Source organism: Chenopodium album, chromosome 24, assembly GCF_948465745.1.
Source record: "Chenopodium album chromosome 24, dcCheAlbu1.1, whole genome shotgun sequence".
In the NCBI taxonomy this organism is placed as follows: domain Eukaryota; kingdom Viridiplantae; phylum Streptophyta; class Magnoliopsida; order Caryophyllales; family Amaranthaceae; genus Chenopodium; species Chenopodium album.
Window position 1 is genome coordinate 37,522,142 of NC_137857.1, and position 16,020 is coordinate 37,538,161.

Genomic DNA, 16,020 nt, shown 5'->3' on the forward strand with positions numbered 1-16,020 from the left:
TAACTTAGGGTGTGTTTGGCATCATTGTCATTTTTGGTTTTTTTGTTTTTTTCTCCCAAAATAAAACAAAACAGTGTTTGGTAAAATAGCTTAAAAAACAACTTTATACTAATTTTGGAGGAACCAAAACAGAAAACCTAAAACATCTCAAAGCAGTTTTTGATGTTTTGTTTTTTAAAAAATTAAACACTATCAAAACCCACGCTCATAATTCCTTCAATATTTCATCTTTCTTCCTCAAACGCTAAGAGCAAGCAATTACAGAGCCTTTTCCCTCTTTTATCTTAATTTCCTTTGTAATTACCATACGTTTCTCCCCATTGTTCTTATTATGTTTTTGTTGTGAAATTGAATTTCTTTGATCAAAATTGTTTATTTTTGTTCTTAAATTTTTCTGAATTTATAATTGTTCTTTGTATAATTATTATACAATTTATTTTGGGTTCTTGTATTTGGATTCATGAAAGTTCAGTCCTATCGCCATTGTATAAAATCGTCTAAGTGGTGATGAGATTTGGTTCTTGATAAAGTACGAATTTTTAATCTCATCACCATGGTACTATTGCCGTTGTAAATTTTCGAATACGGGCAATTTTTTAATCTTCTTACTATCACCATTGTTAATGGTGACTTGAGTTTTATTGAGGAGAGGGACTGAAGAGAGGGGATAGAAAATGGTGATTCTGCTTTTGTAGGGAGGGTAATAGTTGATTAAAGTAATACCTATAAATATAAATAATAGAACTGGTGGAATAGAAAGCAGTTTTAAAAAACAAATAATCAAAAACTGAAATCAATTTTCAGTTTTTAAAAAACAAAAAATTTAAAACAGAAAACAATGCCAAACGAACCCTTATTTAAGATATCAACATTTTCTTATTGTGTTAAAAGAAAATAATAATATTAATAATACAAAATAAAAAAAACATACATTGACAATCTTTTTTTTTTTTTTTAACGAGTAAATTGACAATCTTAAAACTAGCTGTACTATACGAAACAAAAAGGAATTCTAAAAGTTTGAAACAACATGATAATGCACTGTAGTTGATATAAAAATTCTAGCATAGTTGTCGACTATGAATGACTTAATCGACTACACTAAGAAATTAAAATCTAAATTGTTTATATATTATTTGTCTATCCTAGCTGTCTAATCTTATATACACCTATGCTACACAATCATCAAGGGATAGTTTGGTTATTTTTTTTGGTTTTACCCTCATTTTATTTTTAATAAAAATCAAAAAAATTTATCATCAATTTTTAAATATTTCATCTTCAACCTATATCATCTCTAACCTTATTTACATTCATATGAATTAGATTAAACTTTATTTTCAATTGATGTCATCTTCATCCTAAAATTCTTCATCTTCAACCAAAACATTATCCTTTATCGATCTCTAATTGTTAGATCTAATTCATGGTTTATTTATTAAAAATGTAAAAGTTATATTGATTGAATTACACTATTATTTAAACATGATAGATTATCTTAGAGGTATAACGTAACAAATTGAAAAATAAAACATCATCTTAAGCCTTCATCATGACTCATCTCTATTATTATCCTCCATTATTGTCAAAATTAACATTGACCCTTCATTTTTTACTTCATTATTTACTCTCGTCCTTCACCAAAATATCCCCTAAATTACAAAATTATATGAAAAACTTGTAAAAACAATGTCAAATTATCACAAATATGCCTGCATTTTTTCATGGGTCACTAATTGGCCTTTACTAGTACTACTACTACTCCGTATTATACTTCGTAATAATTATGAGTACTTGATAGGTTTTTTTAATCTTAATCACCAAAATGAATTAATATGTGTTTGAGGCGGATAACAGTATTTGTTACCTTAAATTTTTTAAGAGGTAACAAATGTAGGAAAAGTATTGTGTAGAACAGACTCACGTGAGTCCAATCATCCAAACAGAAAAGAAATACAAATTTTAATTGTCAAAAATTAGATAATAATGGTCAGATATTAGATTATAAATATCAAACATTAGATTGTAAGAGTTAAAAATTAGATAATTATGATAAGATATTAGATTTCTTTTTTTTGATAACAGGTTATATTGGTCAGGTATTAGATTTTTTTGTTTGATAATAGAATATATTGGCAAGGTATTAGATTTCTTTTGTTAAATAATATATTAGTATGGTCAAGTATTAGATTTATTTTGTTTGATAATAGATTATATTGATGAGGTATTAGTTTTACTAGATGACATATGTACTGTTGTTGAAGTTTCTGGAAAGATTTCTCCAGATTGAAAGCATTTCGCTGACTTCGACCAGAATTGGACTGAGTCAAAACGGTGGGAATCGGTAGTAGAAGCAATCAACACAAGTAATTACGCATGAACACAATTTTATTTTTATTGTTCTTTTTTACTATTTTGCTTTGAACACGAAAGAGATGGAAGGAGTGAAGGCGTGTATGTAAAACTCAACTGAAGAACAAACATTAACAACGATTTCTAGGACAATTGAGCTTGAAGTTGGCAGTGTTAGATAATATATAAATTAAAGGGTGTATGTAAAGCTTGCAACCTGGAACGACACCATCTTACCAAGCACATTAAGATAGACATTCACTTTGTCCACGATAAGGTTGCACTAGGTGAGATTAAGGTCTTACACGTTCCTTCTTCTTCGCAGTACGTAGACATTTTCACTAAAGGTTTACCTCGCCAACTTTTCTTAGATTTCAGAGACAGTCTTAGCGTTCGTCCTCCTCCCGCTTCGACTGCGGGGGTGTGTTAAATAATAGATTTATATATTATCTTTGTTAATATTCTGTAAATGATATATCTCGTGTAATTAGGGCTCTCATTATTAGGTTGTACATACCTATATATATTGATTAATGAGAATACTCCAACTAAGGAGAATTACACAATTCTACATGGTATCAGATTCTTTCTAGGGTTTTCTTTTCTTTTTCCTCTAACCCTATTCGTTCCTTAGCCGTCATCAATCATTATCACCGTTCTGCCTCCTTCCCAACCGTCCAATGGCCGGCGATAATACCCCTCCCCCCTCCTCCTCCTCCACCACAACCCCTTACTTTCCATCCGGCTTTCGCCGTTCCTAACATCAAAAGCCACATTTGCGTGACCCTTGACCATGACGACTCACAATATGCAACGTGGGTTGAACTCTTTCAGATCACAGCTGCTGCTTTCAATGTTTTAGACCACATTGATGCTAAAGTCGCTCGTCCGAGGGAGATCGATGATGTTACATGGACACGTTTGGATGCTATAGTGAAAAATTAGATCTATGGAACTATTTCTAGAGATCTTGTTACCACAATCATGAAACCGGGTGCAACGGCTCTCAAATTATGGACCCGGCTTGAGGAGATGTTTCATGATAATAAGCATACTAGGGCTGTGTACTTGGAAGAACAATTTGCAAAAACAAAGCTTGAAAATTTTGCGAATATGTCTGATTATTGGAAACAACTCAAGCTTCTCGCGGATCAACTAGCTAATGTTGATTGCCCCGTCTCTGATCGCAAGATGGTTATGCAACTCATAGCGGGATTAACCTTGGGCGAGTACAACACCGTCCCTGCCATTGTCTCTCAATCCGAACCAACCCCTAGCTTCAATAAGGCTCGGTCGATGTTTATCTTGGAGGAAACATGCCAAAACAAGCAATCTGACACCAGTCAGCACGCTCTTGTGGGCCAGACCTCACCGGCGCCGAACACATCAGCCGCTTCTCCGGCGTCTCAGCCGTCGTCCAACCAGCAGCAGGGTGGTCAAAGTCGGGGAAGGGGTAAAGGCCGCAACACAGGTTCAAAGGGGAAGGGACGCGGGAAAGGACGCGGAAACAACTCCAGCAACAATAATCAACAACAACAAGCTGGGCCCAATAATGGCTCGGCCCAGCAGGCCCCTCAATGGGAAAACCAGCAGCAGTGTGCGCCCCCACAACAAGGCCAGTGGGCTTCTTCTCCCTGCCCATATCCCACTGGACCGCAATATACTTACCGTGGATAGCAGCAGTTCCTTTTGGGCCCACGACCAACCCAAAGTCAGGCATATTACGCCGAACCACCTGGTTACGGTCTACCTATGTCTCCAACTGATTTGGGCCAAGCCTATAGTTCAATGAGTCTTCAACCTCCTGACAACGGTTGGTATATGGACACCGGGGCGACCTCTCACATGACTCGTGACTCGGGTAATTTTCTAAACTGTTTAATTTGAGCACTCCTCAATATATTTATGTTGGTGATGGCAAACAAATTCCTATTTATGGTTATGGCTCTACCACTACTCCTTCCCCTAACCCACCTTTCCACCTTAAGAATGTCCTATATGTTCCTAACATTATTAAAAATTTAATATCTGTTAGAAAATTTTCTTGTGACAATTCTGTCTCTGTAGAGTTTGACCCTCTCGGTTTTTATGTGAAGGACCTTCATTCGGGGACAACTCTAGCTTGGTGCAATAGTTTGGGGGACCTATACCCATTCTCAACTTCTTCCGCTCCATATGGCAATAGTCATCTTTCTCTAGCTGCAATTTCTCCTTCAATTTGGCATCATAGACTTGAACATCTCGGCGAACCAGTTTTTGATCTTCTTAGAAACAAAAATTGAATTCGTTGTAATAAGAGAAAAAATTCTCATTTTTGCTATTCTTATCCTTCGGGTAAACATGTACGACTTCCTTTTAAGTCTTCAAATACTGTTACTTTTGCTCCTTTTGATATTATTCATATGGATTTATGGACATCTCCTATTTCTAGCAAATTGGGTCACAAATACTATCTTGTGTTGCTTGATGATTTCTCTCATTATCTGTGGGTGTTTCCTCTAAAATTCAAATCTCAAGTCTTTAATTTTTAGCTAAATTTTCGAGCATATGTTAAAACTCAATTTGAAAGGGACATTAAAACCTATCAAAGTGACAATGGTCACGAATTTAGATCCGGGAAAACTTGGTTAGGTGACTCTAAGTCTTGTGAATGCGGAATATTGTATTTGAAAAGGTAGTTTAGAAAGAGAGAGAGAAAGAACAAGCTATATTGCTTTAAGAGAGAGAATAGAGAGAATTGGGTGATTGTTGATGAGAAATCATGAATAAAAACAGAGGTTCGGGACCCTATTTATAAGAAAATAGTCCGAAAAATCATAGAATTTGATAAGGATTAAAACTTCACTCTGTTGCCAGAAAACTAGACCTGTCGCCAAAAATTTATCCTGTCGCGAGGCAACAGGCTTGTCGTTTCGCGACAAGACAGTTTTTTGTGGATTTTGTTTTTATCATATCTTTTGATCCAGAAGTCCAAATAAGTCATATAATATGTCGTTGGAAAGCTCTTGAAGTCTAATTTTTAATGCAATTAGAATCAGATTAAAATCATTTGTAGATAAAAATATATGGTCGAAATAGTGAAAGGGTGTCAGTTTTGGATAGAGTTTCGTATATCTTTCATATCTTTTTCGTTATAGCTCTTAATTAATATTATAATATATCATTGGAAAGATAATTTCAAGATCTATCCAACCATATAAAATTTGGATAAAAAATATGAGGCACGAAAATAATATCTGACTATCTTTGAACATCTTTAAATCCGAATAGAATTAGGAAAGTTTTAAAAAAGGAAAGTTTATATTCAAATCAAATTCCATGATCTTATCTTTTCAAAAAAGATAATTAAGATATTTTAGAAACTTATAGAAGATTCTAATCAATCCTAATTATTTTAGGAATAGGATTAAGCCTTTGGACCCTCCACATGATCATTGGGTCGTAGGTAAAATCCGGTTTGGGCCCAGTTTAGTATTTTGGCCATAACTTCCTCATTATTTATCGGAATTGGGCTTATAATATATCGTTGGAAAGGTCTTTTAAAGCCCCATCCAACTACACCGTTATTGGACCCTTATCATGGACCAAAATAAACTGAACTGGACGTTTTCATAAAATAGAGTGGGTTTTCGAAAACAGAAAGAAGGATTTTAATAAAAACTAACCGCAACACTTGACTTTTCACACTTTCACCTCATTCGATTATGGTTTGACGTGACAGGTATTCATCACTGGGTTTGGTTTTGGGGAGACACAAATGGGTGTCTACAGAAGCCCCCACTTTGACTGAGTTTGGAGAAACTTAGGTTTCGAAAACAAAAGTCAAAGTAGCGATAGGGACGGAGAATGATTCAGAACGTTCTGCGATCCCAAATCATTCTTATAACGCCGATACCTGTAAAACAATGTTAGTTAAATAGATAAAAGAGTTTAAGAAACGCGTATCTTGCACCGTCGAGCACACGTCTCTGAGGGTAACCATTTTTGTTGATTTTGTTGTTGTGACAACTTTCCACAAGCTAGGGAACGCCATCTTGCTGTTGTTGATGTTCACTCGTCTCTGAACAATGGAGTCTTTTTTGAGGATTGTTCACTCGTCTCTGAACAATGGAGCTTGATTATGAGATGTCCACGCGTCTCTGAACAAAAGAGCTTGATAGAATGCCCACGCGTCTCTGAGCAAAAGAGCTTGATGATATGTCCACGCGTCTCTGAACAAAAGAGCTTGATACTTGAATGCTTGTTGCGATCGTTCGGTTGGCTGCGAACAGGAGCTTTGCTGAATGGTTGTATCCTGTAAAAATCAAAAGAATTGCCAAAAGACTTTGCTGGTGTTTTTCTTAGGGTTGACCTAAGGCTTGATGTGTTTCTTAGGGTTGACCTAAGGTGAATGATTGACTTGAGGTTGACCCAATGTGACTGACTGACTTGAGGTTGACCCAAGGTGAATTGACACGACATGACTCAATGTACATGACTCGTGTGTGATGTGCGACTCGAAAATGCAAAAAAGAAAAAATTTTCCGTCATTTTTGTGGAGGGTACCGACCTTCTCCCAAAAAAGAAAGACACAAAAAAGAATCGAAGTGTTTGATGGTGCATGTTGAATGAGCTTAATCAAGTATATGCGTTCGATATTGTCCCTCAAGTTGCAAGGATTAATTCCTCCTAAACTATCTTAGTTGACTCGATTATGAAAGTATTTGGGTAACTTAGGCATGGAGGCTAAGCACTTCATACTTCCTGATACAATGATGATTACAAGTGATGAGTGATGTTGATATGACAAAACATGCTTTAACGTTATGTTAAGACTTCATGACAAAGGGTTCCTAATTGGAAGTCTATTTGGTCATGTATCTGTGATGTGTGTGAAAGTGACACTAAAGTTAAGCTGCAAAGGCTAAGTGTATGGAAAAGTATTATTTGATAAGAGTCAAATAATGATGACTCTTAGGCTAGGTAGGCTAATGATGTAAGGATCAAGCCCCCAAGTCTAGCTCTAAGTAAATAGGGATGAGCATTGGAAATCCCTTGATATGATCATGGTGTGGGTGTGTTAATGTGAAAATGAATGCATTTTAATTATGGCCGCACCTTAATATGAGGTTGCCTACGTATCCGTTAGGAATCAGGCCAAACGTAGCTCTAGCCAAACCTCGCACAAGTGCGTGTATACCTCAAAAAGGTCTTTTTTAAGGGTTGTAACGTGGTTAGGCTAAAGGTTAAAGAAAGAAAGGGATAAAGGCTCAAGACCCTAAATAAGCCCCCAAGGTGTGCAACCTTGCTTTTGAATCTTTGTATTTTTATGCTTGAGGCTTCTCATTTTTGAGCTCTCTTTTTTTTTGTTTGCTCTTCTTTTTTTGCTTTTGCATTTTTCATATTCGCATTTTTTTTTATAAGTGTGGGCAATCTCGATCATGCGGTCTATCACTCACTTGGCATTCATGTTTCTCAGGCACAGTACCGAGCACTCGATAAGAAACGCAATCTGAGACATGTTCTTATCAAAGATATTTTTATATCTAAGACATTGGAACACTTGCCCTTTTGTACACTTTTATTATTTTTATTTTATTATTTTGAGATCACTCAAGCTTTTGTATTTAGAACTTGCATAAGTTGCACACCATCCCATCCCAAGGTTAGGTAGATGTATGTTGAATAAAGAAAAGGTCTATCGTTAGACGAGGCTCAAAGTGGTTTATCAAGAAAAGGATTATATATTTAAAGGGTGAGAGATATGATATGGCTACAAGGGGTGCCTTAAATCATTGGTATACCTTGTGCTTAATCCGGCAATTTTTTTTATTTTTTTTTATTTATTTTTTTTTTTTTTTTGACAATGCAATGCAATGATCATATGCAAGAAAATAAAATGCTCATTTTATTAAAGGGGAAAAAGAAAAAACCTACAAAGTAAATCTAATGAAAATGCAAGGTGCCTATGCTAGACTTATGGGGAAAGGTTTGAAAAAAGAAAAAGAAATCATGAAATCTTAGTGAGAAGCTTGCCTTGTGTTTTGTCTCATCATTACTTTTTTTTCTTGTCAATCATAAGACTCAAACTCGATTCAACATGCATAGATGGACAAAGATCATGGAAGAATGAAGGGAATAATATGTATGGGGAAAGAATGTAGTGAGTGGGAAGATGATGGAGATGGAGAAATATGGAAGAATTAGGAATAGAATGGAACCCCCAACTCGAATGACGGAAAAAATCGACTCATGCATGAACCTAAGACATGGTCATGGTGACATGTACAAAGTGTGTGCTAAGACTAATGAGTGTAGGTGACATGTTAAGACTTGTGCCATGACCATGTGGCTAGACTATGTGACTAGACTCAAGCAAAGACTAAATTAAGACTTCGCGTATATGCATTAAACTGGACAGGCTGTAGTATTTTAGTCATAACTTTTGATCTGTGACTCTGATTGGGACGAAACCAACGCCTAATTAAAGATAAAACCTAGGGCTACAGATCCATAGGTTGTACGACTCGTAAATCTTCCTAGAACTCCGGCTATGACCAAAACAAGTTGACGCATGTGCAGTATACGGGAATAAAAATCCGGGTTGACTAAAAGGAATTATGACTCGATTTTAGGCTTGTTCATTAGTTCAAATTAATTAATTAATTAATTAATTAAACAAAGTCCTTTAGTCATTGGTTAGTTTATTTAGACTTATTTACAAACACAAGTCAAACCAAACGGTTAGTTTAGTCACATATAAGCTATGCACAAGTAAGAGATGCACAAGTAGTCAAGTAGTCACAATATGATGCAATGAGTTTGCAACCTAACCATGGCTCTAGTTCTCTAAAGTTCAAGGATATGGGTTAAGTCAAAAAGGGTCCATGGTTATGAGTCCGTATGCATTGCACACAAGCCTACCGTGAGGATTGGTGCGAATGGACGGGACCCCGCGAGTTCGTGATGAAATCGAACTCGACTCCATGGTTTGGTGGATTCACAAACTTTGCATGTACCCGTTGTTGCACATATAGTGGATTCAATTGGACAAATGAAGCGTGAACCCCCAGAGGGTTATGTCCATATGTAGAACACATATGGGTTCAGAAAAGTGAGAAAAGAACTCAATCAATAAGTAGAATCGCGCCAACAGTACTAGAAATGGTCAAAACAAGAAGGCAGATCCCTGGCTCGGTATTGGAAGAACTTGGCGCCAGACTACAAAGACTGTCGCCGCAAAAGAACCTCTGTCGCAAGGCGACAGAAGCTCTTTACAGGCGACAAGCCCTGTTTTCTAGACGCTACTTCCTACATGCCTTGGCAAGTATCTGTGTTCTTAAGATTTTCCAGATTTCGCAGCGTTATTTCGATTCTAGTCGTGAAAGATATTTCTCAAATTTCCTACGTGTAAAAATCCTATGTTTTGACTCATTGGTCTCTCCCAATGAGAACCTTTTAATGCATATGACAATAATGTTAATCAAATTACGCACATGAAATACTTAGAATATTTCGAGTCTCATCCGCTCATTCTAAATAATTGCCAAAATAAATTTCAGGAATATAAATAGAAATCCTCCCCAGTGGAGTCGCCAAAAACTGTAGGGAATATTTCAAGCATTATGATCCCAAACTTGAACCCCACTGTGATCATACACTAAAGTACGGTGGCGTTCCAAAGGGGAAGAAAAGAGAGCAAAAGAGTCGCCAACAAGTTTTAGGAACTTGTAAACCCAAAAGACAATCCAAAAGGACCATCAACTCCATAAGGTCTTGAACCAAACAGAGCTCGGGGATGAGGGTACGAATCCAATCTACAAAAGAAAGGACCCGCCCTATAAATAGGCCTCTACTTTGTTCTGCTCGTATTCATGTGCGCTTTTCGAATAACATACAAACATTATATTAAACCTAACCTGTTTAATCTATGTTGGTTGAATATTAATGCACAAATAAGACTATTATTGGCGATCACTTGAATTAAAATCACATTAGCCTAAACCAAATTATTAATTATCTTATTAAGCGTGATTTCAAGTACAAATTCCCTTTAGACAAGCATAAAAGGTGTGATCAAGCAATAACAATAAAAATATATCAAGCAACATAATAATAAGAAACAATAATATTAATCATGTTAAGACATAATAAAGCTTAATAATACTAGCAAGATCCTAGGCATGATACTAACAAGATTAATAACAAATCCTAGCATGTCACTAAGCAATAAAGATCAAAGATTTAAACCTAACATGGTACTAACATGATAACATGATATTAGAAAAGAGTAAAGGCACCCTAAACATGATACTAGAAAACATAAAATAACATCCTAACATGATACTAGAAATATTAAACAATAATAAGCATGCTTTCTACATTGTTAATAAAATAGGGAGTAAGCTAATCTACTTACTTTGAAGCCTCGTACCTCTTTCTAATAACAAAATACACAAGTTAGTAAACTTCAATGAAAATAATAAATCAAAGAATTAAATTAAATAAATTAAAAGAAAGAGTTAAAAAGTTTAGACTGGATTTGGGACCAAACCCTCAGAAAATATTAAACCTTTCACGTCTAGGGCGAAGGCAACTTCGAACTTGGCTAGGTGACTTTAAGTCTTGTGAATGCGGAATATTGTATTTGAAAAGGTAGTTTAGAAAGAGAGAGAGAAAGAATAAGCTATATTGCTTTAAGAGAGAGAATAGAGAGAATTGGGTGATTGTTGATGAGAAATCATGAATAAAAACAGAGGTTCGGGACCCTATTTATAAGAAAATAGTCCGAAAAATCATAGAATTTGATAAGGAATAAAACTTCACTCTGTCGCCAGAAAACTAGACCTGTCGCCAGAAATTTATCCTGTCGCGAGGCGATAGGCTTGTCGTTTCGCGACAAGACAGTTTTTTACGGATTTTGTTTTTATCATATCTTTTGATCCAGAAGTCCAAATAAGTCATATAATATGTCGTTGGAAAGATCTTGAAGACTACTTTCTAATGCAATTAGAATCAGATTAAAATCTTTTGTAGATAAAAAGATATGGTCGAAATAGTGAAAGGGTGTAAGTTTTGGATAGAGTTTCGTATATCTTTCATATCTTTTTCGTTATAGCTCGGAATTAATATTATAATATATCATTGGAAAGATAATTTCAAGATCTATCCAACCATATAAAATTTGGTTAAAAAAATATGAGGCACTGTAACACCCCCGATTTACTAATTAATAATAATCAAGAATTAAAGGAAAATAAACGACCTTTAAATAAAATTGCGGAAGCATACACCTAAATCGAAGGTATTACTGCCTCACTCGACAACCTGTCAAGTGTTAAGGCTTACAAAATCCCAGTAATACAACCCAATAAATCTAAGTGAGCTATTTATACAACTTTACAAACTCATTATAGCATACTAATTGAAACACTTGAGCTCCTTTAGCTACGATCATCACTTGCTTAACCTGCTTAGAAAATCTTGACTGCTCACCATTATGGACAAATTCTAAAATAGATCGTCGTAGGGCCATCATAAGAAAAAGACATGGCCGCAAACACAAGTAGCACAACAAAATAGCACACACGTCAGCAAAAAGCTGAGTAATCACCACTTATCAGAATACAAAGGATAATAGAATAATTAATATAACCAACTCAATTAAACAATGTAGTTCGAAACTACATTACACATATACACCTCAAGATAAGTAAAATAACTCCCTACTCTAAAAATAACCTTTATCAATCTCAACCTCGAATATTAATACGAACTTTTACTCAATTAACTCCTCTAACCAATAAGTGTGCCACGCTCTTTGTATTATACCTAGCCTTGGACATGAGTAATTTGAATAACAAACCAACAAGTATAAAAACTTGAATACTCTCAATAACCAGAAAAACACCTTGAACCAGACCACATACGGGTCAATTCCCACTGTAGGGGACCATAGAAAAATAAATAATAAAGATTGTACCTCATTCTTAACTAATGATTATCATCCTCTTACCAACATGCCAAGGACTAAGGTATATAACTCCGAGCCTCAAACCAAGAACAAAATATAATTCTCAACCTTTGATCTCATACATCGATCAAATAATCATTCACAACTAATAGATAATATCTCAATAATGGCACATGTTCCCAAATTATATATGACGACATATTCGATTCATAAATATCTCAACTCTTATAGGGCTAATACAAGTACCCAAAATTAATTAATTCTCAACCCAAAAATAATACTCTGCATTAATAACCCTAAACCTCGATAAAACAATACTCCCTATAGCAACAACATTAAAACCCTAGAAATAAAAAAAAATCAATCATAAACGATCAAATTAATACGATACTTATACCCAATCAAATTATATAATACCAATAATCAATCATATACATATACAAACTTGATCACACGAATTACAATTATAAAATTTACACATAATAATTGTACAAAGTACAAATAATAAATCATATCACACATAATAATACGAAATATAATACTTGCGGAACATCTCCAAAGTTTCGTGTGATGATTACCTTTCAACAAATCACAACCAAACCACAATATTCAAGGCAAGGTATATGGAGCGTCGTTGTAATCTGCAAGCTGATACCAATTTGTAACACCCCCGATTTACTAATTAATAATAATCAAGAATTAAAGGAAAATAAACGACCTTTAAATAAAATTGCGGAAGCATACACCTAAATCGGAGGTATTACTGCCTCACTCGACAACCTGTCAAGTGTTAAGGCTTACAAAATCCCAGTAATACAACCCAATAAATCTAAGTGAGCTATTTATACAACTTTACAAACTCGTTACAGCATACTAATCGAAACACTTGAGCTCCTTTAGCTACGATCATCACTTGCTTAACCTGCTTAGAAAATCTTGACTGCTCACCATCATGGACAAATTCCAAAATAGATCGTCGCAGGGCCATCATAAGAAAAAGACATGGCCGCAAACACAAGTAGCACAACAAAATAGCACACACGTCAGCAAAAAGCTGAGTAATCACCACTTATCAGAATACAAAGGATAATAGAATAATTAATACGATCTATTTTGGAATTTGTCCATAATGGTGAGCAGTCAAGATTTTCTAAGCAGGTTAAGCAAGTGATGATCGTAGCTAAAGGAGCTCAAGTGTTTCAATTAGTATGCTATAATGAGTTTGTAAAGTTGTATAAATAGCTCACTTAGATTTATTGGGTTGTATTACTGGGATTTTGTAAGCCTTAACACTTGACAGGTTGTCGAGTGAGGCAGTAATACCTTCGATTTAGGTGTATGCTTCCGCAATTTTATTTAAAGGTCGTTTATTTTCCTTTAATTCTTGATTATTATTATTAATTAGTAAATCGGGGGTGTTACAGGCACGAAAATAATATCTGACTATCTTTGAACATCTTTAAATCCGAATAGAATTAGGAAAGTTTTAAAAAAGGAAAGTTTATATTCAAATCAAATTCCATGATCTTATCTTTTCAAAAAAGATAATTAAGATATTTTAGAAACTTATAGAAGATTCTAATCAATACTAATTAGTTTAGGAATAGGATTAAGCCTTTGGACCCTCCACATGATCATTGGGTCGTAGGTAAAATCCGGTTTGGGCCCAGTTTAGTATTTTGGCCATAACTTCCTCATTATTCATCGGAATTGGGCTTATAATATATCGTTGAAAAGGTCTTTTAAAGCCCCATCCAACTACACCATTATTGGACCCTTATCATGGACCAAAATAAACTGAATTTGACGTTTTCATAAAATAGAGTGGGTTTTCGAAAACAGAAAGAAGGATTTTAATAAAAACTAACCGCAACACTTGACTTTTCACACTTTCACCTCATTCGATTATGGTTTGACGTGACAGGTATTCATCACTGGGTTTGGTTTTGGGGAGACACAAATGGGTGTCTACACTACCCCGCCAAACTCACCTCCCACAACACCATCTTCACAAACAACTCCGCAGGTGGGCCGCGGCCTAGCCCAACATACCGCAGCCCAGCCGCGGACCCCCCTGCCCACTTCTCCCATTTCACCTACAAGCCCACACACTCCAAATTCGATCCAATTTGGATCTTTTCCATCCCCTACTCCAATCCAATCTCCTTCCATGCACACTTTCCAACCTAAACACACTATGGTCACTCGTGCCCAAAGTGGAATATTCAAGCCGAACCCCAAATACCAAGCAAATATTACGGTTCATGATATTTTCCCTTTGCCCAAAGACCCAAAATTAGCCATGCTTGACCATAATTGGAATTGTGCCATGAATAAGGAATTTGATGCTCTAACTAAACAGCATACTTGGGACCTAGTTTCACGACCAGAAGGGGTGAATATAATTCGTTGTATGTGGTTGTTTAAACACAAGTACAAAGAAAATGGTGAAATGGAGAGACATAAGGCAAGGCTTGTTGTCAATGGGAAGTCCCAACAGGTTGGGGTTGATTGTGATGAGACTTTCATTCCTGTGGTAAAACCGACGACTATTCGTACGGTTTTGAGTATTGCTTTGGGTAGAGATTGGCCTATTCTTCAGTTAGATGTGAAAAACGCGTTTCTTCATGGTGATCCCAAAGAAACGGTTTATATGCATCAACCGCCGGGGTTTGTTAATCCCGATGCTCCGACTCATGTTTGTCGATTTAATAGGTCTCTATATGGTCTTAAACAAGCCCCACGAGCTTGGTACCAATGGTTTGCTAATTTTCTCTTGCAGATTGGTTTTGTATATACAGCAAAAGTGATAATTCTCTCTTTATTTTGCGACATGGTGCTAATGTTGCATATCTCTTTCTCTATGTTGATGACATTGTACTTACCGCTTCCTCAGAACAACTGAAGAGTGACATAATTGCTCTTCTCAAGTCCGAATTTTCCATGACTGATTTAGGGAAGTTGAGTTATTTTTTGGGAATTTCTGTCACCCGTATAAAGGACTCCATGATTCTTTGTCAAAGTAAGTATGCAGAGGAGATTATTCACAGGGCAAAGATGGACAATTGCAAACCGGTTATTACTCCAGTCGACACTAAGTCGAAGCTTAGTGCTCACAATGGTGAGCCAGTGTAGGATCCCTCTCTCTACAGGAGCCTCGCAGGTGCACTCCAGTACCTCACTTTCACGAGACCTGACATTGCCTATGCCGTTCAGCAAGTTTGTCTGTTTATGCATGCTCCTAGGGAACCTAATTTTAACGCTCTTAAGAGTATTATCAGATTTCAAGAAACGATTTGTACGTAGATTAATATGATCTCGACATGTGATGCAATCATATTATCAAATCGACACATATATTGACTAAAGGAATTTGAATATTGCATCCTTGTCTCAGACAAGTGGGAGATTGAAGGATTTATGTCTTCGTCGTGTGCAATTAGTAGATATATATAATTGGATCAAATTATGGAGATAATTAAGTCCGGACATTTGGATCGTCGTTTTGCCATAGCTAGAGGTACTCACGATCTTTGGGCTAGTAAAATAGTCCAAAGCCTAATTGGACGGATCCTATAAGGTCACACAAAGGGGCTAGATCGAGCATTAGAGGACGAGGCCCATCACGGGCCTCATCTCTCTATGTGGCCAGCCATGTAGGGAATTTAGAGGGCTTTTAGGCTTCGTGCCCTAGTCTAATTATAATGGGATTATAA